This window comes from Saccopteryx leptura, chromosome 4 (assembly GCF_036850995.1).
Source record: "Saccopteryx leptura isolate mSacLep1 chromosome 4, mSacLep1_pri_phased_curated, whole genome shotgun sequence".
NCBI lineage: Eukaryota > Metazoa > Chordata > Mammalia > Chiroptera > Emballonuridae > Saccopteryx > Saccopteryx leptura.
Window position 1 is genome coordinate 65,660,588 of NC_089506.1, and position 26,951 is coordinate 65,687,538.

The window sequence follows — 26,951 nt, forward strand, 5'->3', positions numbered from 1 at the left end:
CCCAGCAGAGGCAGTGCAAACTTTGGATTACTTGTAGCTACTAAACAGGTTGCCCAGGGCCAGTCACAAGCAGCATCTGACATTGGTCTGCACTGGAGTCCCTCCTAAGAGGCCCAGAACCAACACACCCTGTGGCTAGCTTCATAACAACAGAGCAGGATCCAATATGCTTCACAAGCAGCATATCTGAAGGAAGATTTTGACAGACACCAAATGATGCTGAGGCAAACTCTGCTTAATGTGGTCATCACTTGTACAGCAGCTAATACACTGTGGATGGGGTCAACCTTCACAGTCAGCCAACCTGAGGGTCAACCACACACATGAATGAGCCAATAACCATAAGACTTGATTACAACATGATGCCTCACAAATCCAATACAGGTACATTCCTGGAGCACTGAGTTCAGGCAATCAAGGAGACTGCACCACTTGAAATTATTAGACCCCTACAACATTAAGCCACCTCACAAAGACTGGGAGTCATAGAAATTTATTTAATACATAGAAACAAACACAAAGAAGCAGCTAAAATTAGGAGACAAAGAAATCAGACCCAAATGAAAGAACAGGAGAAATCTCCAGAAAAACATATGAAATAAAATAGAGTCAAACGATTTATCAGATATAGAATTCAAAGTAATGGTTATAAGTATAAGGTCAGTGGATAATGGGGAAAGGTCAGGCCCGCGAACTTTGGCTAGGACCGCCCACAACCAAGCATGTCAAAAGAAACTTCCCAGGAGCCCTTTGGAAAAAAGCAACCATCTGCCAGCCAGTGAGACTTCACCACGTCATGTTAGCTCGACCACCCTAAGGACCCTTTAACTATCCCTCACGGGGTTTAATCCTTGCGAACTCCCTGGCCTCCATCTTTTCTCGGGGCCAGGGAACCTTGTTGGGCGGGATGTGCACTGTATTCAATAAAGCCTTTTATTATTTCACACTTCATGGCTCCGGCCCCTTCCTTCCTTCTCGGTGGGGAAAAATACCTTACAATAAAGATGTTCAACAACATAGAAAAGAACATAGAAAACACAAGCAAAAAATTCAGAAATGAACAATACAATATCTGATGTGAGGAGTACACTGAAAGGAATAAACTAAAATTTGGATGAAGAGGAAGATTGAACCAGCAATTTGAAATACAAGGTAGGAAAACACTCAATCAGAACAGTAGAAAGAAAAAAAGAGTTTCAAAAATTAAGAATAGTTTAAGGCAGTGTTTTTCAACCACTAGTTCATGAATTGGTCAGCCAAAAATTTTGTGTTGTCCCATAAAAGAGTTAATAATCCTGGTGCTGTATAAAGATTATAGACCCGATCAATGATCTTTGTTGAATTTGCTTATGTTCAGAGTGCATAATTCTCCTATTTTCACCAGTCCTCAAGTATTAAAATGTTGAAAATCACTGGTTTAGGAGAACTTTGAGACAATATGAAGCATAACAACATCCATATTATGGAGCACCAGAGGAGAAGAGATAGAGCAAAGAATTCAGAATTTATATTAAGAAAATGAGACCTGTGGTGGTGCAGTGGATAAAGCATCGACCTGGAAATGCTGAGGTCGCCGGTTCAAAACCCTGGGCTTGCCTGGTCAAGGCACATATGGGAGTTGATGCTTCCAGCTCCTTCCCCCGTCTCTCTTCTCTCTCTCTCCCTCTCTCTCTCTCTCTCTCTCTCCCTCTCTCTCTCCTCTCTAAAATAAATAAATAAAATAAAAATTAAGAAAATGACTGAAAAGTTCCCTAAGTTGTTGAAAGAAAAAAAAAGAAAAAGAAAAACACAAATCCAAGAAGCACAGAGGGATCCAAATATATGAACCCAAAATGTCCCACACAAAGGCACATCATAATTAAAATGGCAAAAGTTAAAAACAATTAAACTCCATATCTGATAGATTGCTTGCCTCAACTTTGTTTAGATCTTTTTCTTGGAAATTTCTCCTGTTTTTTCACTGGAGTCATGTTTTTTGTGTCTGCATTCTGGCTGCTTACTTGTGTTTGTTTGTATGGATTATGTAGAACTGCTATATCTCCCAGACGTGGTAGAGTGGCCTTGTGTAGTCAGTGTCCTGTAAGGCTCAGTGGCACAGCCTCCCCAGTCACCTGATCTGGTTGCTCCAGGTGTACCTGTGTGGGCTATATGCACTATTCCACTGTGGTTGAGCATTAATTGCTATTGATATCACTGGGAGTAATTGAACCTCAGGAAGATCAGCTTTGAAAACTGGCTGTAATTATAGTGGAAGGACTGCCATACAAGAGTCAACACTTTGGAGCAGGATGGAAATAAAAAAAAGAGACCTATACTGATACAGTCATAGCAGAAGATTTCAATATTTCATTGATATCAATGGATAAATCTTCCAAACAAACAAACAAAAAAATTATAGGCTTATATAACACACTGAATCAAATGGATTTAACTTATATCTTCAGAGCTTTTTCTTTTATTTCTGTGGAATTAGTTATTTGCTTCATAGCAAAGAAAAAGAATATGCATTTTTTTTCAAATTTACATGAAACTTTTTCTAACATAGACCACATTTTAAGATACAAACCAGGTCTCAATGTGTTTATGAAAGTTAAGATCATATCAAGCATTTTTTTAACCATAATGGTATAAAATTAGAAATTAACCACTATAAAAAAACCCAACTAAAACACGCATTTCATATTTTTTTTGTTCCATAAGATGCACCTGACCATAAGACGCACCTAGGGTTTTAAGGAGGAAAATACAAAAAAAAAAAATATTCTGAGCCAAGTGGTGTGTTAAAATATTTAATAAAATATTCCACAATAATATTTCAACAATGTAAACTCAACAGCAGTATTACCAGCTATTAGCACTGTTATAAACAAATGAGAAGAGACTTTAATATTCCAATATTCTTCTAGTTGTCTGGGAACCTGCAGCAGCTAAAATAAAATGAACATTTGCTCCATAAGACGCACGGGCATTTTTCCCTCCACTTTTGGGGAAATAAAGTGCATCTTATGGAGCAAAAAATACAGTAATTATATAGAGGCTAAAAAACATGTTATAAAACAATGAATGTGTTAGCCCTGGCTGGTGGCACAGTGGTTGAACCTCAGCCCAGCTTGTGAAGGTCCCAGGTTTGATCCCTGGCCAGGGCATACAGGAGAAGTGTCCATCTGCTTCTCCACCCTTCCCCTTCTCCTTTCTCTTTATCTCTCTCTTCCCCCCCCCCCTACAGCCAAGGCTCCACTGGAGCAAAGTTGGCCCAGGCACTGAGGATGGCTCCATGGCCTCTGTCTCAGGTGCTAGAATGGCTTTCTGGTTGCAATGGAGCACTGCTCCAGGTGGACAGTGCATTGACCCTTAGTAGGTTGCTGAGTGGATCCCAGTCAGGCACATGGAAGATTCTCTCTCAGCCTATCTGCTTCTCACTTCAGAAATAAAATAAAATAAGTGTGTTAACAATGAGATCAAGAAAGAAATAAAAAAAACACCTTGAAACATTTGAAAATGGAAACACAACCACCCAGAATGTATGTGAAACAGTGAGAACAGTCTAAGACAAAAATTTATAGCATTATAAACAAGCCTACCTTAAGAAACAAGAAAAACCTCAAAAAAAATCTAACTTTACTTTAAAAGGAGCTAAAAAGAAAACAACAAACAAAGTGTAAAGAGAGAAGGAGAGTTTAAGGAAAAAATAATAAATATCAGAGCAGAAACAAATAAAATACTTTTTAAAATATGAAAAATTAATGAAATCAAGACCTGGTTATTTGAAATGATAAAAATATATTAACAAACCTCTAAGTAGACTCAACAAGAAAAAAGAGAGAAAATCCAAATAAATAAAATCAGAAGTTAATAAGGAGTAATAACTGATTCCACAGAAGTAAAAGGAATTGTAAAGAAATATTATAAACAACTATATGCCAAAAAATTAAACAACCTGGACAAAATGGATAGAAACATGTAATCTTCCAAAACTGAATCAGGTAGAATCAGATAATCTGAAGAGACCAATATCAACTAATGAATTTGAAGTAGTAATCAAAAACTCCCAAAACACAAAACTCTGGAATGATTTGCTTAACAGGTAAATTTTATCAAATATTCAAAGAAAAACTAACACCATTCTTTCTCAAACTTTTTAAATAATGTAAAAGGAGAAAGACTCCCAAGCTCCTTTTACAAGGCTAGCATTATCATAATTCTAAAACCAGAAAAGGATACTAGAAAAGAAGAAAATTAGAAGCCAGTATTGCTGATGAACATGGATGTTAAAATCTCAACAAAATATTAGCAAACAGAATCCAGCAATACATTAAAAATATCATACACCACAATAAAGTGGGATTTATTCTAGGGATGTAGGGTTGTGCAGGGTTGGTACACCACATAAACAAAATGAAGAATAAATATCATATGATTATATCAATAGATTCAGAAAAAAACATTAGATAAAAATCTAGCAATGCAAATTGAAAATAGCAGGAAGGTTTCATCCCTGCTCAGAGTACATGTAAGAATCAACTGATGAGTACATAAATAAATGGAACAATTCTCTTTCTCTCCTTTTCTCTCTCTTTAAAATCAATAAAGAAAATTAAAAAGAAGAAGGAACACCTCCAAATGTAATAGAGGCCATAAAAGACAAACCCATAACCAACATTACACTCAATGGGCAAAAACTACCATGTTTCTTTTAAATGGGAGCAAGACAGGGGTGTTTGCTTTCACCACACTTTTTCAAGATAGTACTGGATGTGCTAGCCACAGTAAGTAGACAAGAAGAAGAAACAAAGGAAATACAATTTGGAGAGGAGGAAGAAAAACTGTCATTATTTGCAAAAGACATGATACTATATATAAAGGACCCTAAAGAGTCCACCAAATGACTACTAGAACTGATAAATGAGTTCAGTAGAGTAGCAGGATACAAAAGAAATATCTAAAAATCAGTTGCATTTTTATGCACCAATAATAATCAGAAAGGGAAACAAAGAAAACAATTCTAATCACAACTGCTTCCTAAAGAATAAAGTACCTAGGAATAAATTTAACCAAAGATGTAAAAGATTTAAATTTGAAAAATTTTAAGATACTGAAGAAAGAAATTGAAAAAACAACAATGAAGTGGAAGTATATACCCTGATCATGGGTAGAGGGAATTAACATCATTAAAATGTCCATGTGTCCAAAGCATCTATAGAGTCAATATAATTCCTATCAAGGAATCAAGTGTATTTCACTGAGCTAAAACAAATACTCCAAAATTTTATATGAACTACAAAAGACCCTGAATAATCACAACAATATTGAGGAAGAAGAACAAAATTGGAAGAATCACATACTTGATATCAAATTATACTGCAAAGCCATAGTAATCAAACCAGCGTGGGACTGGCATAAGAACAGACATATAGATCAGTGGAATAGAATTGAAAGTTCAGAAATAAACCCACATCTGTATGGTCAATATTTGACAAGGAAGGCTCAGCACGTGGATGTCCCGGGTTCAATTCCCAGTCAGGGCACACAGGAGAGGTGGCCAGCTACTTCTCCACTCCTCCACATCCCCTTTCTCTCTTTCTCTCTCTCTTCCTCTCCTGCAGCTGTGTCCTGATTGGTTCAAGCTTGTGCCCAGGCACTGAAGATGACTCTGTGGAGTCTCTGCCTCAGGCACTAAAAATTGCTCAGTTTCGAAAATGGCCCTGAATGGGTAGAGCATCAGCCCCAGATAGGGGTGGCCAGGTGGATCCCAGTCAGGCTGTATGAGGGAGTCTGTCTCTCTAGTTCCCCTCCTCTCACTTGGAAAAGAAAAGAAAAAAAGAAAAAAAAAAGAATTGTACTTAGTTCCAGAGTTGGTTTGATTGGATTAAGTGGAGATTTAAAGACATTCTTTTGTAAAGGACCAATTAGCAAATATGTAGAATTTTCTAGCCAAGCGACATAATTAAGGATATTATTTAGGTACTTACAAAACAAGAGGAAAGATAAATTTCCACATATATTATGTCATCAAAATTGAAAATACTATTTTTGAAGCCTGAACTTTGAATTTCCTATACTTTTCATGAGTGAAAAATATTATTTTCTCTTATTTTTTGAAACATTTTAAAATATAAAAATAATACTTTACTCCTGGGAATTACCAAAGCGGCTGGAGTTTCCTGACTGCTGGCTTAAAGAAATCTTTACCCCTTCCCCCTTACTTTTTGTTTACTGAGTGCTTCAGGAACCCAAAATAAAACAGATTGTCACTGTTTTAAATGTATTCAAATATACTGCTCACAAAAGTTAGGGGATATTTTATAGCTTCATATTCATTTTGAAATACTCCCTAAATTTTGTGAGCAGTATATATGGACTTTCATATTCACCTCTCATTTTGTCACAATAGTCTCTCGTTCTTTTTCATTATTTGGGTGTTTTGTCCATTTTAATTACCATGACTAAAATATTAATTCTCATTATATGCATAAGGATTAACTTTGCATTTTCTGTTTTATTCACATACACACTCTGGTTCTTCTTGATAACACTACATGTCAATCTTCTGTTTGTTCTTTTCACCCTAGACCAACATATAATTCTGTTTCCTTCCATATCTCTCTCCAAGGGCTACCTTCACTTGGTTCTCATATTATATACCTGTTATTGCACTTTTTATAAAAAGAAAATCTCTCCCTTTAAAGTAGAATTCATCATTTAGTAAGATAAATTAAAGGGTAGAGTTATGTGGCCACAGAATACTGAATATATGATGAGATGGCATAATTTATGCTCATATTACAGAAATTATTGCCATAACTTCTCTCTGAGCTTCTGAAGAAAAAAAAAAGAAACATGCAAACACTGCAGTGTTCTCACTAGGCCCTCAGGCAACTGTATTACAATTGCTTGCTAGCACACCAACTCTAAGTAGACAAAACAGGGAAAGAGAATGAAGACTTGGATCCAGAGGAGTACTAAGCGAGTCAGAGGGATGTGAATACAGAAAGAAACAGGGTAATGAATTATTTACATACTATTTTGCTAAAGACTGCCTCATAAGATAACTGTTTTTAAAAACATAAAAACAATTTTTTTTTTTTATCAATAAGCTTTTAGTAGAGAAGCAAGGACACTTTGGTGGGTGTCTGTATATAAAAACAAGATGACTGTTAATATTTTCTGAGTTTATTATGAAAATTACTCTTTGTTTTCTGTATCTAAGGCTGATATTAACTAAAGAAACTGAAATTAGGCCCTGGCCGTTTGGCTCAGTGGTAGAGCGTCGGCCCGGCGTGCAGGAGTCCCGGGTTCGATTCTCGGCCAGGGCACACAGGAGAAGCGCCCATTTGCTTCTCCACCCCCCCTCCTTCCTCTCTGTCTCTCTCTTCCCCTCCCGCAGCCAAGGCTCCATTGGAGCAAAGATGGCCCGGGCGCTGGGGATGGCTCCTTGGCCTCTGCCCCAGGCGCTAGAGTGGCTCTAGTCGCAACAGAGCGACACCCCGGAGGGGCAGAGCATTGCTCCCTGGTGGGCAGAGCATCGCCCCTGGTGGGCGTGCCGGGTGGATCCCTGTCGGGCGCATGCGGGAGTCTGTCTGACTGTCTCTCCCCGTTTCCAGCTTCAGAAAAATACAAAAAAAAAAAAAAAGAAAGAAACTAAAATTAATAGTATTTCATGATTAGAAACATCAAAAAGGATGCATCATCAGAAGAAAACTGAGAATTGACTGTCAGAGTAGATTCTCTCAGAGATAACATCAAAAGTTATAGAATGAGATCACTTGGGTTGAAAACCTGGCTCATGCTGTGTGACAATGTTACTTTTCACATGACTTTATTTGTGTATCTCTGACATAATGAATTTTTTAGAGGATAATTGATATAATTTATGTGTTTACAGTTTCCATACACCACACAATATTTGTTCAATAAATCTTCATTATGTAGTTAGAAATGTTCTAGTTTATGAGTCCTCATAGTTTCTGAATTTTAGAAAGAGCCAAACAATATCAAGAACAATAAGTATTCATAATGCAAAAAGTTCTTCCATTTCACAACTATGGTTGGTTTAGCAGAAAAGTCTAAGCTTACAAACAAACTCATCTAAAATCATTTCCCCTTAGTAACATGGGAATTTTGGAAAACGATTACAAATAAAGCCACATATTTTTATTTAAATTAAGATTAACTCACTTAAATTGCAAAAAAAAATTACTAAAACAAGGAGAAATTTAGATGAAGAAATGATTATAGTGAACTAGCTTCTCTATATCTTTTTAGATTTGAAAATAATAGCTATTTATACTTTAGTGGATAGAGCATCAGACTGGGAAGCGGAGGACCGAGGTTCGAGACCCCGAGGTTGCCAGCTTAAGTGCGGGCTCATCTGGTTTGAGCAAAGCTCACCAGCAAGGGGTTACTCAGTCTGCTGAAGGCCCACAGTCAAGGCACATATGAGAAATCAATCAATGAATAACTAAGGTCTCGCAACGAAAAACTGATGATTGATGCTTCTCATCTCTTTCCGTTCCTGTCTGTCTGTCCCTGTCTATCCCTCTCTCGCTCTCTCTGTTCCTGTAAAAAAAACCCAAAAGCAAACAAACAAAAAATTATTATGCAGAATATATTTGTGTTCACTTATTAAATAATTCTCCCTGACACCCTGCTATACAATGATTCTTTTTATATACATATGTGGCAGATATTCTCAATAATTTCCTGCCATTGCCATTTGTACTTCTCAGTTGTTACAACTATCAAGAGGCACAGAAACCACTTTTTTTTTTTTCCTTAAGTGAAAAGTGGGGAGGCAGAGTGACAGACTTATGAATGCATCCCAACCAGGATCCAAACCGCAAGTTCCCTACCCGCCATGCTCTGCCCATCTGGGGCCGTTGCTCGGTTGCTCAGTAATTGAGCTATTTTAGTGCATGAGATGAGACCATGGATCCATCTGCTGCACCCGGGATCAGCTTGCTCCAACTGAACCATAGCTGAGGGAAGAGAAGAAAGAAATAGAAATGGAGAGAAAGGAGAGTGGAAAGGGTGGAGAAGTAGATGGCTGCTTCTTCTGTGTGCCCTGACCGGAAATGGAACCCTAGGCATCCATACACTAAGCCGGCGCTCTACCATTAAGCCAACAGACCAGAGCCAGAACTGCTTCTTAGAGCAGAACCAATCTTCTTAGGAAGAATCAATTCTCAGTTTTCATATCTAAAATTTAAAGTTCACTATGTCACAGTTTAACATTTTTTATCTCACCTGCAGAAAGTTCTGTTTCTTATTGCAAAGTGTTTAGACAGTTTAAGAGAAAAATAATTTAATGTTTTGGAAAAGAATTTTAGGTTAGCAACTTAAGCAATAGGGATATAAAGGAGCCTAATGTTGTATTGTATAATGCATTATGATATTTGGGATATATTTTGAAAATATATACAAAGAACTAAGTGCAACATTCTGTTTATATTTCAAGCCCGATTTAGTTTAAAATATATGTGTAAACTATAACAATAAATAGTATTTTGCTATTGTATGTTTTTGTTTATGTAAAAGCTTTTTTTTGACAATTTAATTTTACAAAGTACAAAGTAACCACTGTAACATTCTCAACATTAAGTAAGACAGTAGACAATAAGACAAACCCAATTTTAGGAAATCTTGATATTTGTTGTCCTTATCTGAGTATCTACAAATGTGAAGTCTGTTCCTGTGTATAGAGAAAGCTACTGCATGGATTCACAGAATGGCTTTAGCAGTTAGATGTGATATTTATGATTTTTCATGGTTTGTGCCAATTCATTCATTTTTGAAAAGGTGCCATTAAAAATTATTTGTAACATATCTATCTGCAGAACCTATAAGAAAAAGAAAATCTATAAGTTAAAATATATATTAGATATATGTGATGTTGTTCTTTAGAAAAATAAAATAAGTAGATAATTTATATTTTAATTACTTGTAAAAATTTTCTATAATGATGTCAAGATTTTTCATGATATTGAAATAAATGAATTCAAATATATATTGAAATTATACAATAAGAAAATATACAAAAACAATATATAACATAGTATTTATAAGTATATTTATCTTTTTCTGTTCCTGCATATTTAGGGTTAAAAACTATCTGGCATTAGCCTGCTATTCTTAGGTCATATTTGGCAGTGACTTTAAATTGTGATGCAAAAGGTTCTGGGTCACTAGAGTAGAAACAGCCATTTAGAAGAAAAGAAAAAAAATAGATTTTAAGAAGCCGGGCTAATAGAGGTATGCTATTTTGGCAGAAAATATTGACAGTAATAGAACAGGACTATATACTTATAGCATTCTGTTAGAAAAGCTTAGTGTTAGCTCAATGTAGTTGGAAATATCAGAAATATTGGCATGGACAATTGTGTGAAAATGTCAGATTACCTTTTAAAGAACATTTAGGGTAAGTAAGTAAAAGTTTGTGTAAATCAGGACAAAAATGATCATTATTATGACCTCTTTGACCTTGAAGATGTTGTATAATCTTACTAGCTTCAGCTGCCTCACAAGTCAAGTGAGAATTACATAAGATTATATAAACATGACATGTTTTCAAAAAGAGATTATATCAATTTGTGTACTAAACATTCTGTACATATTATTCTATGGTTCAGTTAATAGGTTGAATGTACGCACACATTCTTTGATTATTTCCTGTATTTATTAGCATTCCTGTTGGAATATAAAATGCTGGTAGTCAGCCACTGGATCTACATTAATATTTTGTACCTTTAAGGATATGACATAATTTTTAAATGTTTAATAAATAATTGAAAGCCTGTTACTCTATATATGCATTTACATATATATCTTCAAATTGTGATCAAATCCGGGTTAATGTGAACAAAAACATTGCCTTTGTATTCCATTTTTTATTGTTATCAAACTTGAACTATCCTATTTACCATCAGAAAATAAAAAATTGTCAGAAGTGTTTCTGAGAGGTAATACACATAAATAATAAAGCAACTGGGGTGCTAAAGCTTGTCTTAAGTTTGTTAAATTCTGAGTTGAGATGTCAACAGCTGGAATTGATGAAATCTTTACTTCAAACCTCTGGAAAGACATTCTTAAAGAATATGAGTTTGTTCTGAGCGAAAAAAAAAAAAGTACAACAGAAGGGCAACATCCAAATATGCTTCAGATGTGTAGTATTTTTTTTTTAGAGAGAAGTGGAGGATATTTATACTTTCTCTTTATTGAGAGCCATGAACCATTGCAACTGATAGTCTTGGACTCACCAAAAGTGGTCTCCTGTTCAAGGTCTTTGGATAAAGTACAGAAAAAACTGAGACAGCAGATCGTAGCAGAATCATAAGGCTTATTTATGAAGACTGAAGCTGATACAAAGATAAACCTTCTGGAAATGAAAAATATCCTCAAGAAATAAAATATAACTATAGGATCTCTTTTTACAGAAAGAGCAAGGAGAGGGAAATCTTTAGTTCATCATACCATTAACATGTAAAGCTCTTTAGACAGTAAAAGACAATCAGTTACTCAATTTCCAGAGTATACTCAGGAAGAAGAACATTGGTATTTCTTATTGAAAAAGAAGAATAAAATATCATAGTAGGGAAGCCAAGAAAAATAAATGTTTTGAAAACTGTGGATAAGAGCCAGAGGCAACTATAGACCCCTTTAATCAAAACATATTTTCTGATTTCAGTAAAGAAAATGACAGAAGAAAATGAGTCTTACTTAGGAACTCAAGAATATAAATAAATTAAGAAAGAGTAAAAGCCCAGTGACCTGAATACATGGGCAGTGTATCCCAAATCATAACCATGAATGTTGTAAATAGATCCTAATCTTATCAGAAATAATTACCCTCTCACTGCCCTGAGTTACAGAGTTAATATTTCAATAAATTTTTTTACAAAATAAATCTGTTTTCTAACATTGCTATAATCAAAACTTGAAGTTTGCTATTATTCTTCTGAAAATTCTTAATTATATTATTTTCTTATAAAATTATGAGGCATGGGTCTTAATAAAGACAAAGAATATATTTTAATTACTGAATTGGTTGATAGGTGTTTGTATAGTCTGCTTAACCAGGGGCTTTAAGAATGAAGCTTTTTACATTTACTTTTATAAGTTTAATTTAGAAATAATACATGCCATTTGATGAATCCTTAGTTTTAACTCAACTTTTAACATATCCAGGTTGCATTCTTGGGAACTCTACTGCATTTTCAATGATTATTAACAAAACTAATCATCATTGAATATTTTTTATTTCAATGCACAAGAAAATAAAATTATTCCTTTTAAATGGTAGCACTAATTTGACCCTTATTATCTTTTTTTTTATTTATCCACTATTTGGATTTATACTATATTTGTCCTTTAATATATCTGCTTTATTAGCCCATCAAGAAAGGATAGTGAGAGATAGTTTTTGTCATAAAAACAGAGTCTGTCTAAATATATAAAGCAAACTTTGATGGATATAAAGGGCGAGATCAATAGCAATACTATAATAGTAGGAGATTTCAATACCCCACTAACATTACTATATAGATCCTCAAGAAAGAAAATTAACAACAACAACAACAAAAAAAATAGCAGACTTAAAGGACACACTAGATCAATTCGATTTAATAGATATCTTTAGAACCTTTTACCCTAAGGCAGCAGAATATACATTCTTTTCAAGTGCTTATGGTACAATCTCTAGAATAGACCACATGTTAGGAAACAAAAGCAGTCTCAACAAATTTAAGAAGATTGAAATCATATCAAGCATTTTCTCTGATCACAATGGCATGAAACTGGAAATCAACCACAACAGAAAAACTCAAAAATACTCAAACACATGGAAAATAAATAGCATGTTATTAAATAATGATTGAGTTAACAATAAAATAAAAAAAGAAATAAAAATATTTCTAGAAACGAATGATAATGAACATACAACAACTCAAAATTTATGGGACACAGCAAAAGCAGTCCTGAGAGGGAAGTTCATAGCACTACAGGCATTCCTTAAGAAGCTTGAAAAAGCTCAAATAAACAACCTAACCCTTCATCTAAAATAACTAGAAAAAGAAGAGCAAGTAAAGCCCAGAAGTAGTAGAAGAAAGGAAATAATAAAGATCAGAATGGAAATAAATGACATAGAGTCTAAAGAAACAATACAGAAGATCAGTGAAACCAAGAGCTGCTTCTTTGAAAGTGTAAACAGATTGATGAACCTTTAACGAGACTCACCAAGAAGAGAGAGGACTCAAATAAATAAACTTAGAAATGAGAGTGGAGAAATAACAACCGACACTACAGAAATACAAAATACTATGAAGAACAATATGCCAAAAAATTATACAACCTCGGTAAAATGGACAAATTCCTTGAAACATATAATCTTCCCAAAATCAATCTGGAAAATCAGAAAACCTAAACAGACCGATTACAACAAAAGAGCTCTAAACAGTTATCAAAAAACTCCCAACAAAGAAAAGTCCTGGGCCTGATGGCTTCACAAGTGAATTCTACCAACTATTCAAAAAAGAACTAACTCCTATCCTTCTCAAACTATTTCAAAAAATTAAAGAGGGGGGAAAACTTCCAAGTTCCTTTATGAGGTGAGCATAGTTCTGATTCCAAAACCAGGCAAAGATCATATATCATGATCAAGAGGAATTTATTCTGGGGAGGCAAGGATGGTACAATATCCGTAAATCAATTAATATGATTCACCACATAAACAAAAGGAAGGAGAAAAAGCACATGATAATTTCAATAGATTCAGAAAAAAGCATTTGATAAAATCCAGAACCCATTTATGATCAAAACTCTTAGCAAAGTGGGAATACAAGAAACATTCTTCAACATGATAAAGGTGATCTATGACAAACTCACAGCCAACATCATAATTAATGGACAAAAATTAAAAGCAATTCCCCTAAAATCAGGAACAATTCACCACTCTTATTCAACATAGTACTAGAAGTCCTAGCTACAGCAATCAGACTAGAAGAAGAAATAAAAGGCATCCAAATTGAAAAAGAAGAAGTAAAACTATCATTATTTGCAGATGATATGATACTGTATATAGAAATCCCTGAAGTCTCAATCAAAAAACTACTGGACCTAATTAATGAATTCAGCAAGGTGGCAGGATATAAAATTAATACATAGAAATTAGAGACATTTTTATACAGCAACAATGAACTTTCAGAAAAAGAAATTAAGGAAACAATCCCCTTCACTATTGCAGCCAAAAAAAATGAAGTACCTAGGAATAAATTTAACCAAGGAGGTTAAAGACTTGTACTCAGAAAATTATAAAACATTGATAAAAAAAATCAAGGAAGATACAAACAAGTGAAAGCATATCCCGTCGTGCTCATGGTTAGGAAGAATAAACATCATTAAAATGTCTATATTTCCCAAAGCAATTTAGAAATTCAATGCAATACCAATTAAAATACCAATGACATACTTCAAAGATATAGAACACAAATTCCAAAAATATATATGGAACCAAAAAAGAACACGAATAGTCTCAGCAATCTTGACAAAAAAGAATAAAGTGGAAGGTATCACACGTCCTGATATCAAGTTATACTACAAGGCCATTGTACTCAAAACAGCCTGGTACTGGCATAAGAACAGGCATATAGATCAATGGAACAGAGCAGAAAACCCAGAACTAAATCCACATCTTTATGGACAATTCATATTTGACAAAGGAGATAATAGCATACAGTGGAGTAAATACAGTCTCTTTAACTAATGGTGTTGGGAAAACTGGACAGCTACCTGCAAAAAAATAAAACTAGACCACCAACTTACACCATGTACAAAAATAAACTCAAAATGGATAAAGGAGTTAAATGTAAATCATGAAACCATAAGCATCCTAGAAGAAAAGGCAGTTGCTCATCGACATCTATCGCAGCAATATATTTGCTGATTTATCTCCATGGGCAAATGAAATAAAAGACAGGGTAAACAAATGGGACTATATCAAACTAAAAAGCTTTTGCACAGCTAAAGACAATATGAACAGAATAAATAGACAAACCACACAATGGGAGAACATATTCAATAATACATCTGAGAAAGTATTAATAACCAAAATTTATAAAGAACTTGTAAAACTCAACACCAGGAAGACAAACAATCCAATCAAGAAATAGGCACAAGAAATGAATAGACACTTCTCTAAAGAGGATATACAGATGGCCAATAGACAAATGAAAAAATGTTCAACATCACTAATCATTAGAGAAATGCAAATTAAAATCACAAGATACCACCTCACACCAGTCAGAATGGCGCTCATTAACAAAACAACACAGAGTAAGTGCTGGCGAGCATGTGGAGAAAGGGGAACCCTCTTGCACTGCTGGTGGGAATGCAGACTGGTGCAGCCACTATGGAAAACAGTATGGACATTCTTCAAAAAATTAGAAATGGAACTGCCCTTTGACCCAGCCATCCCACTTATAGGAATATTTCCCAAGAACACCATATTACAGACTGAAAAAATAGAATGCACCCCCAAGTTTATGACAGCATTGTTCACAATAGCCAAGATCTGGAAACAGCCCAAGTGTCCGTCAGTGCACGAGTGGATTAAAAAGCTGTGGTACATATATACAATGGAATACAATGGGTCTATGAAAAACAAGAAAATATTACCTTTTGCAACAATATGGAAGGGACCTGGAAACTATTATGTTGAGTGAAATAAGCCAGGTGAGAAAGAAAAATATTATATGATCTCACTCATTTGAGAATTCCAAGGAATAATGAGAACTGAGGAACAGAATTGAGACAGAGGAGGGATCAAAGGGACCAGAGGAAAAGAGGACAGAGGGAAAGAGGATGATAGGATGGGATAAACCTGAAGGGAAGGGGGAAGGGCTCTGTAGGGAGGGGGGTAAGGGAGATGTTGAGGGGAATATGGGGGAGGGGGGATGCACTCGGGGTGACCCTAGAATCTATGTAAACACAATTAATTAAATAAAAAAATAAATATAAAAAAATAAAGAGAAAAAGTCAGGCATTAAAAGAAAAAAAAATAGAGTCTGTCTGGTCATGGCCATAATATATATAGAAATATTTCCTTTTTATGTATCTAATCACTTGAAAAAGTATTATTAACTCTAAGCCTACACTCAACGGTGACCACCATCATTTCTTTCTCTCTAGCTTGAAGTATGTATTTTGAAATGCGCTTTTTAAAAATTTTTTTTTAATTTAACTGTATTAGACTTTATAGTAGGATTGTTTTGCCAATATTCTTCTTTCTATTTTCTTAGTACATAATTCAAGCAATCCCAAAAAAGCAATTTATTAATCTTTCTTTTATTCCCCCCCCATTTTTAATTAAATAACCGTTGTTATTCTAGATATTTAAAAACCCAGTAGTAAAATTTCAGGATAAATTCCAAGTTTAAAAAAAAATAGCAAACTCATGCCTTTGGCTTAATGAAGACATTTCTCTAAAATAAGTATTTATTGAAATGGTTGAGTAGGAAAAAATGTATCACTTTTTGTCAATTCTCTGGAAAACTTAAATTCAACCAACTTTTACTTAAATAATAATAAATTGAAAATATTTGTATATTACATGTCACAATAGATCATGGTAAATCAGTGGATTTTGAAACGTGAAATAGTTTGTAAATCATTTAAAAAAAATTTTTTTTATTTTTTATTTATTCATTTTTAGAGAGGAGAGAGAGAGGTAGAGAGAAGGGGGGAGGAGCTGGAAGCATCAACTCCCATATGTGCCTTGACCAGGCAAGCCCAGGGTTTCAAACCAGCGACCTCAGCATTTCCAGGTCGACGCTTTATCCACTGCGCCACCAAGGTCAGGCCTGTAAATCATTTAAAATAAAGGTTTTACTATATCATTTCATCTACAGCCTCTAATCAAAGTGTTACAGCTTTTCTAATTTTTACTCCTAGGAGACTGAGAATTTTTCTAAGCTTAATCAGTAAATATAATCAGTTGGTAGCCAGACTGCTCATTTTTTTATGCATGTGTATCCATATACTTCTAAAAGAAGACTGAAAAGGATTCATTTAAGTTAGTGATGTAAGCATGCCTCTCTTTTTGTAATTCAATTCTGAAAGTAAGCCAGCAATTTTATACTTCAGTATACATATTCATTCTCTATCTAATTTAAGCAACACTTTTGAGCATTTACTGTGCTTAGAAACTGTTTTTAGTATTGAAACTCATAGGAATAACATGTTTTTAAGTGTTCCCATAGACTGCCTTAAAGAATTCACAGTTTAGGACAGTGCTCTTCAAACTCGATATCAATATTATCTAAAAAGACAAAGACGATTGAAGCACGGATTCCACTGTCAATGCCCAGGAGTCTGATATAATCAGAATAGATATGCTATAAACTACAAGCTTTTTAAAAATCTCCAGATGATTCTAATATGCAGGTAAGATGTAGAACCACTGATAATGAAAGATATGTAACTGATATAGAGCTCTAAAGGAAGTAATTACAATTGACAACCTTGACAATTTCTCCTGACAGAATTGAAAAGGACTTCACTGAAGAGGTTGATTGAGTCTTGAAGGAGAGATAGTCTCCATTAGTCAGCCTGCAGAAGAATACTGAAAAGATATTCCAGGGAGGTTAATGAGAGGGGATGGTACATGCATTAAAAAAGATGTTGTGCTGAGTATACTAAAACAGACTGAGTGCACTTGAACAGAGGGAAAACATAAAGCTGAAAAATTAGGTAAAACTGGATCATGAAGTCATATTGAAATATCTGGTAAGCAAAAGGCTTGTCACACATATATTTTTGTTCTATTACTTGGGTTAGTTTTTCTGTTTTCATTATAAAACTTTAACTGCTACACATTTATTAAACTATTTTATTCTCATAATGATTTTAATAAGTAGGGACTATTTAATCCCCACTTATAGATGAGGAAAACAAAGTATAAAGTTATTAAATAATTTGCCCTAGGTCACACAGTAATACCAGGACTAAATAAAGCCCAGATTGTCAGGTTCCAAATTCTATGATCTTCACCACTACTCTAATGGCTTCTAAACTTTGTTTACTAAGATCCACAGTAAGAAATAGGTTTTAAATCACAAAGAAGACCATGGCATCTACTTACACACATATGCTTTCAATACACAATTTCATTATGGAACATCTATATCTATGTATGTCATTGTGAGTAATGTTAAATATTCTAAAAACTAGATTATGTAATCCAAGAAAGTTTACTTTTCACTTTCATTATTATGTTCCAATAGTCAATTAAGGACCTAGTAACAGAACATTAAGACTTCCATGTTCTTCATTGAATTCTTCAAATCAATTCAGGCTCAATGTTTACATTTTCTTAAGCTTTAGCTCACAAAGAATAATCATTTCTTCTCACATTCTAAGGGCAGGAAGTAGTTATCATCCTATCTAGGTGCCCAGGGTAAAAATTAAATGAGTTTAGGAACCTATGTATTGTTTGTAACAGTGTGGGCCATGTTGATAACCTGTATGAATTAAAGAGTGCCAGAAGTTCTTGGCCACTCTTTTACTTAAGAAGTGAAGTATGTTTTCCCCTTCCTTTGCATCTAGACTGGCCTTGATGTTTGCTTTAACTAACAGAATATGGAGGGAGTGATTCTTTGTGATTCTTTGTTATACAGTCTTTAAAAGTCTGTAAGGATGTTCAGTTTACTTTCCTAGAGAGGTAGGCTGTGGAAAAAGAGGGCACCATAGGAGGCAGAGAACATGTGCAGCCACAGCCTAAGGGAGCAAGAGCCCAGCCACATGAGAAGTTACCTGAATGCTGCCTAACTGGTGAATCAAACTGACACCAGAGAAGAGAATAACTACCTGTTGAACTTATAGAATGGTAACAAATAACAAATTGTTGCTTTTAAAGCCATAAAATTTAGAGATAGTTTGCTATAGAACAGTACAAAATAAAACATCAACAAATCTAGATTTCACTTTTTTTCATATACATAGAACACAGTCACTACCTTTCTGAGGGCTATAAAAGATTACACTCAACCACTGCCTCCTGCTAAAAGTCAAATTCTAGATAATACAGAATCCTTTCCATTTTGTCTTTACGAGGCTCTTTGTGGTTCAGCATTGTTTCCAAAGCCCTTCATCTGCCATGAGTTTAGTAATTGTATGTGCTATTTTTCTCTATTCTACTTTACCATAGTCTATTAAATTTTATTTTATTAAAACTGTGGGTCACATGACACCCTGAATTTATTTCATGACCTGCTAATATTAGATCATAAAGCACAGGTTGAAAAGCACTGCATAACATTATATTGTCCCCTCATAAAAGTGATTAGTTAAATTTTGCACGTATATTGGAAGGACAGGTAAAGAGAAAGGTTATGGAATGATTTTAAGTAAGGGAATAGCATGAACAGATTTTCATTTTGGAATAATCATTCTAGCAGCATGTTGGGGAGTTAATTGGAAAGAAACAAGACCGGTGGAAGTTTTCTCAAGAAAAAGGTAATATATTAATATATATATATATATATATATATATATATATATATATATGTAATTTTCATGAGCATAAGGAAAAAGCATAGATGTGGATGATTTTATAATTTGCAATTTTGTCTTAGATGTGTCTTATTACCTAGGAAGAAGACAAGTATATGTTTGCTTTATTGAAGGGGATGAAAGGTTCCCTAAGAGATGTAGCAAGTTCTATTTAAATATGTGTTTTTATGAGAGCACATTAACTGTTTCTTATATTTTTATGAAACACTCATACAGACAATGGAAGCCTAAGAAGATAATTGATAAAGAAATAATGATCATGAATATAAAACTAAATAAACAAAACTGATAAGCTATAAAATATATATTGAGGTTGTAAGGAAAGCAAACAAGCGTGTGTGTATAAATTCTATGTATTCATATATAATTTCCTTTCAATAAGAAAATTAAACTTATCAAAACTTCTAGAAAAAAATATTTTTCTGGGCTATCTATATTTTTAGGAGAAAAAAATAAAACCAATTTTTAGGTTCTAGGGGATTTGAGTCAACTTGGTACAGTTTCCTTTGCTTCCACCAAAACACTCAGTGAGAATTAGTTTTCCTAATGGTGACTTATAGCCAAAAACATATGTTCATCAAAGGACTATAAGTAAGACGTTCATACTAGGTTTTTTTAAAAGACGGTATGACATAATGATACACTTTTAAAATTTCTAATAAGGATTCTTTCCCTTGAACCTCCTTTAATCAAATAGTGGTGCCTCTGGAATTTTATTTAATCAAGATTTTATCGGTAGCAAGAGGAAAAGAGCAGGATTTTATGAAGGGAAATGGCCTGAACAATAATAATATTTTTAATAGAATGCATCATTAAAGGTAACATAAAAATGGTGTGATTAATCCCAAACTCTCTGTACACAACACTGAGCTACACAACTACTTTCTTCATAAGATAGTCAACATCATCACACCTCCTTGTTACTGCTATCATGATGATTTATGTACTGGAAACTGCTAGGCTTAGCTCGCTATTTTTGCTTTGCAAAAGGGTATGCTATGAATCATTTAAAATCTTGGAAGTGTATTTTATAATAAATGGTTGCCTTAATTTTTTTCTATATATTGAAGAGAAAAGTGATAGAAATTTTTTTTTTGTATTTTTCTGAAGCTGGAAACAGGGAGGCAGTCAGACAGACTCCCGGATGCACCCGACCGGGATCCACCCGGCACGCCCACCAGGGGGCGATGCTCTGCCCCTCCGGGGCATCACTCTGTTGCGACCAGAGCCACTCTAGCGCCTGGGGAAGAGGCCATGGAGCCATCCCCAGCGCCCGGGCCATCTTTTGCTCCAATGGAGCCTCTGCTGCGGGAGGGGAAGAGAGAGACAGAGAGGAAGGAGAAGGAGGGGTGGAGAAGCAGATGGGCGCTTCTCCTGTGTACCCTGGCCGGGAATCGAACTCGGGACTTCCACACGCCAGGCTGACGCTCTACCACTGAGACAACCAGCCAAGGCCAAAATTTAAACTTATACTAAGTTGCAAAGATGTTGGAGTAAAGGAATATTTCAAATGAAAATAAGGATTGGCTCACATGTTCTATTAGCAATTGATTTAATGAGTGTGGAGATTCATTTTCATTATGATTCTTCAAACTTATTTTAGTTTTTACTCATTTTTCTCATCAAGTTCTTTACATTTACATGAGTCTTCTATAACAATTAATAATATTATTAATTGATTTATTAAATATTTATTTCTATAAAACATTCAATGCAATGAATACTTAATTTACTTATTTAATTTTGAATAGTTAGAGTTCATTGTTTTGCAAATTGCCTGACAGATATATTCTGGGTTAGCCCTGAATGCAATCTGATACTATGATCAAAGGTTCAGTAACATTTTCTTCTACATTTAGGGGTGGAGGGAAGCATTCTACATTACTTTAAAAATAGAAGTATAATGTGATTTATATTAAAATCAGCTAAAGGCTTATTTCTTAATTTGGACAATAAATGCAGTAGAGAAATTGCAGGGCTATAGTACTAATATTATCTCCTGGCTGATTACCAGAGTCTGATCTCAGAAGAATCTTTAGGAAGTATACAATCTACTCTGTGAGGAAATAAAATATACAAAGAATAATTACAAGATTTGGCTCTTGATGACTTTGAAGAACCAAGAGAATATGTTTGTGAAGCTCATGTGGACAATCATTTGTTGTTTGGAATTAATAGTGAGAGATGCTACCATGGAACTGGCCTTCCTACTATCTGTAGAATTAATATAATTCTGTAAAGAACAGAGTATAATATTTAACTAACAGAGACAAACTAGATGGAATTAGTACTGAAATGGGAAATAATGCCTAAACTGATAACCACAGTTCTCTGGTAATGTAAGTACAGAGGGCAGACTCTGATTTAAAAAAAAAAAATCTCAGAAAAATTTAGAGAATGGACTAAGGGGTGTAATTGAAGAGTAAATGAAGAAATGAGTGCATCTACATGTTATTTAGTATCTAAGTGTGTCCTTTGGTGAAGTCAAGAGACTCGTATCACAAACACAAGGGAAACACAGATTCTTGCCAGCCAGCATTTAGCTATGGCATGATGTCATTTTTTAAATATAAATATATATATATTCCACATGAAAACTTAGCCATGATAATGATGTTAGCCATCATCATTGCTCTTCATAGAAAGTAGCAGCATAAAAGTGAGGAGGGGGGAATAAAGTATTAATTAAGTTAACACATAGTTCCCATTACAGTAGTACAATCTATATCTATATTGGTTAATTGTTGCTTCTCTTTTCTGTCATTCATGCTATGTTGTCTCATCTATGTTAGCACCCAAATTGTTTACTTTTTCATTTAATGTCATTTTTTGTATCATGTTGAGATTATCTAAATTATTATTACCAAAATCTGTTTGTCTTTTTTTAATTATTTTTATTATTTATTCATTTTAGAGAAGAGAGACAGAGACAGAAAGAGAGAGAGAGAGAGAGAGAGAGAGAGAGAGAGAGTGAAGGTAGGGAAGAATAGGAAGTATCAATTCTCATATGTGCCTTGACTGGGCAAGCCCAAAGTTTTGAACCAGCGACCTCAGCATTCCAGGTCAACGCTTCATCCACTGCACCACCACAGGTCAGGCCAATCTCTTTTTGTCTTGATAGGGTTGTTGCCATTTTGATTGTCTGCTAGTGTTGAATACGTTGGACTAAACACTGCCCTGATGATTCCAAGTTTCAGACTTGGTCCTCCTAGTCCCCACTGTGCTACAGCAATGCTCATGGATCTCATAATACTGTTCGGTGGGAAAAATTCCAAGCGAATGTAAAATCTATGTTATATTGATGTTTATGGAAAAAATTAAAAGAAGGCAGCAGGGCTTCTGACAGCATTGACAATTCAAAAATACTTAATTCATCAGTAGGTGTTCTTCCCTTAGCTTGACAATCTAATGTGAGAACATAATTATAACTTGGAAGAAAAAAGGTAAGAAGAAAATAATACTGGAGTAGTCTGTGTAATATGTATTATTTGCTTTATTAGCAAATCTTTTCAAAACAAATGTGTAGTCACCAAAATGAGGGGATAGATGCACTAAGGGGAAAAGAAAGAGCAGTGAAAGGAAGTTTAGAGAATGAAGACTTTTAAAATAAAAGACCATAAAAAAATAAAATAAAATAAAATAAAATAAAATAAAATAAAAGACCATAAATTTAATTGCTCCTAAAAATAAAAACAAAAAGAGATGTAGAGCCATAAAACTAAAAAACAACTTTCCAACTCACTTATCCATTGAAAAAATGTAGGAAAATCCACATTACATAAACAAGAACAACAGGAAAGGGTTGCTGGTAAATTGTACACATATAAGAGAGAATAAGAATAGAATGTTATTCCTCCAGGCAATAAAATCAAACCAAAAATATACAGAAGAGAAGAAAACTAGCACCCAATATTTCAAAATAAGCTAAAATTACTTCTAAAGTAAAATAAAATATTAAAAATAAAAAGGAGATATGAAAAAATAGCATAAATCTGTTTTGGAATACATTAGAAAAATGTAATTTAAAAATTATTTTTTTTTTTAAAAAAAAGAGGTAATTCAATAAAGAATATGAAAAAAGAAAATAATCCCAACTAAAGAATGAGCTAGAAGGAACACAAAAGAATAGATATGGAAATAAATTGTATATTACCTTAAGTAAAAAGAATAAATTCTCTCCTGTCCATTTCCTTTTACTTAAGGTAATATACAAAAGGAAATGGAAGGAGATAATTTATTTCAATAAAAAAGAAATAAAAAGAGAGGTTTTTTTTAATTTGAAGATAATTGAAGACAAACAAAAATCCAGCAACATACTATAGTATAAATATTTCAAAAAGCAAGAACAGAATTAATTAAGCAGTATACATTCTAAAAACTATATTTCAAGAAATCTTTTGTGAATAAGAGTAGATATTTAAAAGACACTATGACTTCTGGCCCTGGCCGATTGGCTCAGCAGTAGAGCGTTAACCCGACACGCAGCAGTCGAGGGTTTGATTCTCAGTCAGGGCACACAGGAAAAGCACCCATCTGCTTGTCCACCCTTTTCCCTTTTCTTTCTTTCTCTCTCTCTTCCCCTCCTGCAGCCAAGGCTCCATTGGAGCTAAGTTGGCCCCGGCACTGAGGACAGCTCCATGGCCTCCTCCTCAGGTGCTAGAATGGTTCTGGTTGCATGGAGAAACGTCCCAGATGGGCAGAGCATCTCCCCCTAGTGGGCATGCCAGGTGTTTCCTGGTGGGGCACACACAGGAGTCTGTCTGCCTGCCTCCCGGCTTCTAACTTCAGAAAAATACAATACAATACAATACAATACAATACAATACAATACAATACAATACACTATGACTTGGAGAAGTAAACCAGATAAGCTAATATATACTAATTAATAATTAATAAATATTAAGCTAATAATTAACTAGAATGGCCAACATAAGAATGTAGTCTAGTTAAATTAATAAACTTTAAAGAAAAATATCTTTTGATAATTCAAGTGAAACAACAAAGCCAGTTACAAAGAAAATCAAATTACCTTGGCCATTTTGACAGCAACACTTAGTGCCAGAAGCCAAAAAGTATTATATTTTAAATTCCCAAGAAAAATCATATGAAACAAAATGATCTTAAAATGTAAAAACAGCCTTGGCTCGTTGGCTCAGTTGTAGAGCATCAGCCCGGCGTGTTGATGTCTGGGGTTCCAAACCAGATCAGAGCACACAGAAGCACCCATCAGCTTCTTTGCCCCTCCCTCTCTCACTTCTCTCTCTCTCTCTCTTTCTCCTCTCTTCTCCATGGCTCAATTGGGGTGAGTTGGCCCTGGGTGCTGAGGATAGCTCTATGGCCTCCGCAGTTACAATGGAGCAAGGGCTCCAGATGTGTAGAGCATAACCCCCTAATGAGCTTGCCAGGTGGACCCCAGTCCCAGCACATGCCGAAGTCTGTCTCTGCCTCCTCTCCTCTCATTAAAAATAAAATTTTTTTTACATGTATAAGCAACTATTATGAATATGCAAGAGCTTAGGGAATGATGTTCCCATGAACCATTCTTGACTTATCAACTTTATAATGGGATATTAGAATAAAAATAATTTGAGAGACAGTAACATAAGAACTGAGTGAGCATTATATTGATATGTGTATTTATCAGGAGAATTAAAAATATATAATGGCTACAGAACAAAAAGAATGCTAAACTATGACTATATGAATTCCCAGTGTAAGATGTGGTATATTTATCAAAAATGTACAAGGAGTTAGAAAAAATATGTGAAATTTATTTAAATAAAGAGAATATTTCTCCAAGGCAGAAAGATTTGGTTTTGGTGGGCAAAAATATTTTAAATATTGTAATGTCATTTAGCCATCTAAACGACCATAGAACACAAGGAGTTATATAATATATCAGAGAAAATAAAGCTTCATAGAGTAGCAAGATGAATAAGAAAAAATGTCTAAAAATGCTCTTTTAGGAAGAGATAACATCTGATATTTATCAATTGAGAAGAACTATTACTTCAAGTTACATGTTGGGAAATACTAAAGGGAAGAATTATTTGCTCATTTACTAGATATGTAATGATATGAAAAAATATTTGTTAATTATTTTACTGTAAAATTTTATTTTGGTTAGGTAATTTAGGAAGGAAACATTATTATACATATATTTAGAAATATTTATGGATAAAATTAAGTGATTTGAGATGCTTTTGATTTAAACATAATCCAGGAAGGAAAGGGGTGTGCTGTACACATGAATTATTTGATAATAGCTAAAGTTGTTTAGTGGATCTATGGGGGATAATTATGCTAGTCTTTGCTATTTTTCATGTATTTGTAATACATCATAAATATTAATACAGAGAAATGTATTAAAATTTAAACAGACACTTCAAAATGTCAAAAAGAACTGGCCAACCCTTGCTGGTTGGCTTGGTGGATAGAGCGTCGGCCCAGCATACGAACTTCCTGGTTTTGATTACCAGTCAGGGCACACACAAAAAGCGACCATCTGTGTCTCTTTCCCTCCCTCCTCCCCTTCTCTCTCTTGTCCCCTCTCAAAGTCAGTGGCATAATTCGTTCAAGCATTGTCCCCAGCCCTGATGGTAGCTTGGTTGATTCAAGCATCCACCCCAGACAGGCGATGCCAGGTAGATCCTGGCTGTGGTGCATGGGAATTTATCTCACTCTCTCCTCTTCTCTCACTTAAAAAACCCGCCAAAAAACAAAGAAAACAGATATTCATGTTTCTGAACAAGGCAATAAACTAAAAACTGTTTATTATTTTGCTCTTTTAAATATGTAAATATATAACATTCATGTAATATTTTTAATACTTGTATCTAGGTTTATTTTTTTAGATTATATTGCTTATACCCTGGCCAGATAGTTTGGTTGGTTGGAGCATTGTCCTGAGGCTCCGAGGTTGCCTATTCGGTCCCTAGTCAAAGCACATGTGGAAATAGATCTATCTTCCTTCTCTCTTTCTCTCTCTCTCTCTCCCTTCCTGTCTCTCACTCTAAAGTTAATAAAAAAAAATTTTTAATGAAAAATATATTGCTTAAAAATTATGTTAAACAATAATGACAATATAAGGAGGATACTTTGATTCTTATGTTATTGGCAAAACCCTGAGACCTAACATTTGTTGTTTTGTATTGAGACAAACTTTTTATTATTTAGTAGTTATGTCATTTTAAAAAATCATTATTTTCTAAGCTTTAGTAACAATAAATGTTTTCTTCAAACAAAATCTTATATGGAAAGTCAAAATGTAAAGGAGAGACAAGTGGCATTATTATGGCTGTAATTTTCATGGAGAACCAAGACCCTCTTTCTCAGCTGATCCCTCGCCCACCCATGGCGACCTCGATGATGAGATTCAGTGAAACAGTTTA